This window comes from Dipodomys ordii, unplaced genomic scaffold, assembly GCF_000151885.1.
Source record: "Dipodomys ordii isolate 6190 unplaced genomic scaffold, Dord_2.0 Scaffold56, whole genome shotgun sequence".
Taxonomy (NCBI): Eukaryota; Metazoa; Chordata; class Mammalia; order Rodentia; family Heteromyidae; genus Dipodomys; species Dipodomys ordii.
The window spans coordinates 3,618,726-3,623,257 of NW_012267272.1; positions in this window are offsets into that span (position 1 = coordinate 3,618,726).

Consider the following 4,532-nt stretch of genomic DNA (forward strand, 5'->3'; position numbering starts at 1 on the left):
TTACTCTACTCAAACTACTGAAAACACTACAAGAGCCCTTTGTTAAATTATGAGCAAGACTTCAAAAAGTCATAGAATTGGGAAATGAAAAGTTTGTCATTTGATATTCCCAGGTTCATTCACTGAACTGTTTATTGAGCCACATTCTTATATTTATAGCTGAAGATCATGGGTGAAAGGAAGCAGATCTCTCCCTGCTCTTAAGCTTTTTCAAAAGAAAGTGAGCTATTTTTTTGGGGGGGGTCCAGTCGTGGGGTCTGAACTCTGGGCCTGGGTGCTGTCCCTCAGCTCTTCAGCTCAAGGCTAGCGCTCTACCACTTGAGCCACAGTGCCACTTTTGGCTTTTTTTCTTTTTGCTTATGCGGTCCTGAGGAATCGAACCCAGGGCCTCAGGCATACAAAGCAAGCACTCTACCACTGAGCCACCTTCCCAGCCCGAAAGTGAGCTATTAAGCAATTAATTTTCCAAATAATGAGAGCAAAACTAATAGTGCAATCATTTATAAACATCAACTTAAATAGTGACCACACAGTTTAATGGATGAATCTATTCTGAAAATAAAAAGTAGCTCAATATTGGAGTACTTTTTTTTTTAATTGGTCATGGGGTATGAACTCTGGGTCTGGGCACTGTTCCTGAGCTTTTCAGCTCAAGGCCAGCTCTCTACCACTTGAGCCACAGCTCTACTTCCAGTTTTCTGGTGGTTAATTGGAGGTAAGAGTCTCACAGATTTCCTGCCCTGGGTGACTTTGAACTGTGATCCTCAGATCTTAGCCTCCTGAGTGACTAGGATTACATGAGCACCCGGTAGGAGTATTTTTCTACCACATGCAGGACCCTAGGTTTGATCATGAGCATCACACACACACACACACACACAACAACAACAACAACAGAAAACCCCAACAGTATTATAAGGACCTATCTTTAGGAAAAGTGGGGCTAAAGAACTAGATTCCAGCTACTTAACAGATTTTTCTTAGTAATATCTCTGGGCAAAGAGCTCTTTGCCATTTACTGTCCTTCTAAAATTGAATTAATAGGAGTTAGTCCCAGGCTGGGAATGTGGCTTAGTGGTAGAGTACTTGCCTAAGCATTCATGAAGCCCTGGGTTCAATTCCTCAGTACCACATAAACAGAAAAGGCCAGAAGTGGCACTGTGGCTCTAATGACAGAGTGCTATCCTTGAGCAAAAGAAGCTCAGGGACAGTGCCCAGGCCCTGAATTCGAGCCCCAGGACTGAAAAGGAATAAGAATCCCCTCTTGATTGAAAAGAAGCTGCTAAAATTGACATTTTAAGGTGCACTTAGTTGTAACATCTGTATATTGTTTGGTTTTTTGCTACTGCTTTTTTTTTGTGGTCCTAGGGCTTGAACTCAGTATCTGGGAGCTATCCTTGAGCATCTTTTTGCTCAAGGCTAGCAGTCTACCATTTGAGCCATAGCAGTACTTCTGGCTTTTTCTGGAGTCTCATGGACTTTTCTGCCTGGCTTTGAACCGTGATACTCAGTTGAGTAGCTAGAATTACAGGCATGAGCCACTGGTGCCCAGTTTCTTTGTTATTTTTAGTAGTTATTCCAATAAGGATTTTTTGGCATTATATTCATGAGGAATATGAGTCTGTAGTTTCTTTGCTTATAATAACGTTGTTCTCCTAAGATTAAGAATGGTTTCATAAAATGTTCTTGGAGGCACTTACTTCTCTATTTTCTAAAAGAGTTTGTATAGGATTAAACATTTATTAAGATTCACAAATTAAGCCCTTGAGGAATTTTTTTTGTAGAACTGATCTCAAGTAAAAGTTTATTTTTTTCCTTCCTGGGGAAGGAAGGAAGGACGGAAGGAAGGAAGGAAGATAGGAAGGAAGGAAGGAAGGAAGGAGGAAGAAAACAAGGAAACAAAGAAGGAGGGAAGGAAGGGAGGGAGGAAGGAAGGAAGGAAGGAAGGAGTAGGAAGAGAGGGAAGGAGGGAGAAAGGGAGAAAAAAAGGAATAAGGAAGAACATTCCAGGAAGGTAGAAGAGCAGGTATAAAGGCATTGGTACGTGGTGCAAGAAAATATGTCCAATCAGGAGGATGACAAATGGTTCAGAATAGTTAAGAAGTACTTGAAGAAGAGAATGGAAAGGGAGGTTGAAGAAGCAGCTTGAACTAGACCTGGAAGTGTCATGCGTGCCTTGCTAAGAAGTTTTCAAGTGACACTCTTAGGTGATTGAATATCATTGAGAAGTTTTGATTAGGACAAGAACATAACCTGCTTTTCATGTTTGAAAATCACTTTAGAAATCCACGAGAAGGGGATGAGATGGAAATCAGGAAGAATAATTTTGTAGGCTATTGCAAATACTCAGAATATGAGTACTGCAGAGAAAACTTGGCACAAATCGTGAGAAAAAAAAAGGTTCCAGAAATAGTTTTGAGGTAGAATGAACAAGAGTTAGAACTAAAAGAAGAATGACTCCCTGCATACAGGCGATGCTACCAACTAGCTGGCTGTGGTCCTTTTATTTCCTTGGATAGAAATTGTGAGTAGATGAGGTATTGGTTTTAATGTTGCATGTCTCAGATTCTTGAGTGCCCATAACTTAGGGGTTGCACTGGAGAACCCATAAGCTTACTACTAGTTTAGTGGAAATAAGAGTCTCATTGATTTTCCTGCCCTGGCTGATTCCAAACTCTGAGAGACAGACCAATTGCTTCAGGCTTTATTGCTCTGGGTGCTTAAGTTGGACATCCATTGCTCTGCACATTGCCATCTGAATATCTCTTTCTCTCTCTCACTTTGGCTGTCTGTCCTCTCTTGCCTTCTACTATCCCTTGTTATCTCACCACCTCTGAATCTCATCATTTCTATCCTTGTTCACTCTGAAATTCTTCAGCTTTCCTCTTGCCACCACTGCTGCTAACTGCTATCACTGCTTCTCGGACCACCTTCATGGATGCTACTATATTCGCCATGTCTGTTGTCTTCTCTTCATGTTACCAGCTTAGCTACTCTACTAATTCTATGTAGAGCAAAAGTAGGCAAAGAATAAAAACACTGGAGAGAAGTCTTTTTAATGAACCAAATGTTGCAATACTAGATAGGACCTACTGCAGCACATCCCTCATGCAAATGAAGGATTATGATCTGTACCAATCAATCACAGGCTTCTCTGGGCCACCAGAAGTAATGCTCCCCATCTAGCCTGGTGGAGATAGCTGAAAGGTACCTAGAGTTCATCAAGGCTTATCTTAAGGCTGGTACAGACTGTTTGGAGTGGTTATGACTGGAACCTATCTTTAGCTGTGGGTGTATAGATTTTTCTGCAGTTCCTTGGAGTATCTTCAAAGTGATTGTACAGTGTGCCAAAACAGCAGAGCTGTCATGTGAACAGTACATGTGTTTGCTAGTAAAGGTATACTAAAGGCTGCCAGGCATAAGGGAAGGGCCTGTCAATAGCTTGATCTTGAAAATTTTAGTCTGATCTTTGACAGTTTTAATCATTCATAGGAAGTTCTGTGTGTTGTGTATGTATGTGTGTATTGTATGTATGTGTGCATTGTGTGTGCGCACACATGTGTGCTGTCCTGGGGCTTGAACTCAAGGCCTAGGCTCTGTCCCTGAGCTTCTTTTGCTCAAGAACCATGTGAGCCACTGTTCCATTTCTGGATGTTTTGCATAGTTTAGTGGAAATAAGAGTCTTAGAGACTTTTTTGCCCTGGCTGGGTTCAAATTCTGACCCTCAGATCTCAGCCTGCTAAGTACCAAGGACTACATGTATCAGCCACCAGCACCCAAATCATAGAAAGCTTTAAAAAGGAATTTACAGTAAAGACTAAATGAATTCTATCACAGAACTAATAATCTTAACAATAATTAATATTCTTAATAGTGTTTAACAAAACTCAGTAATGCTTAATTCCTGCCCCAGTGACATAAGGAAAAGAAGGTCCTTTTGATCTGTCTCAGGGGCAGTGTTTTGGAAAAAAAGTGACTTTAAAGTTTTGGACAGTTGATTTTGAGATATCTGTTTGATAATCTAGAGAGATAAAGCATAGACAGTTGGATATACAAATATGAGGCTTAGGAGAGAGTGCCAGACTAGAGGTACAAATATACAATTTATCAGCAAACAAGTTGTAGAAAAAAGCCATGAGATTTACCGGAGGAAACAGAATGCACTTGGTCATGACCACAGGGGAAGCATTACATTTAATAGGAAGATAAATAGAAGTCTATATAGGAAACATAAAAAGAAGTGGAAAGATAGAAAACAAGGCATAGTGATACACCATAATCCGCAGAGGACATTTTTTTCCTTAATAAAGCCCAGAATTTTCCAATTGCCATACTGAGACCAATTTCAAGATGGGTGATGGATGATGATATTCCAATTGCAAAGGAGTGAGGAATATGTAGTGCAGAGAGAATGCTAATAAATGTGATGTCGGTGAGGGGGAGTTGCTGGAAGTCTAAGAGTTGCTTCATAGAAAGCGAAGTGATCTACTGAGAGGGAAGTGTGTGGGCTTAAAGAGTGTGTAGAGAGAAGG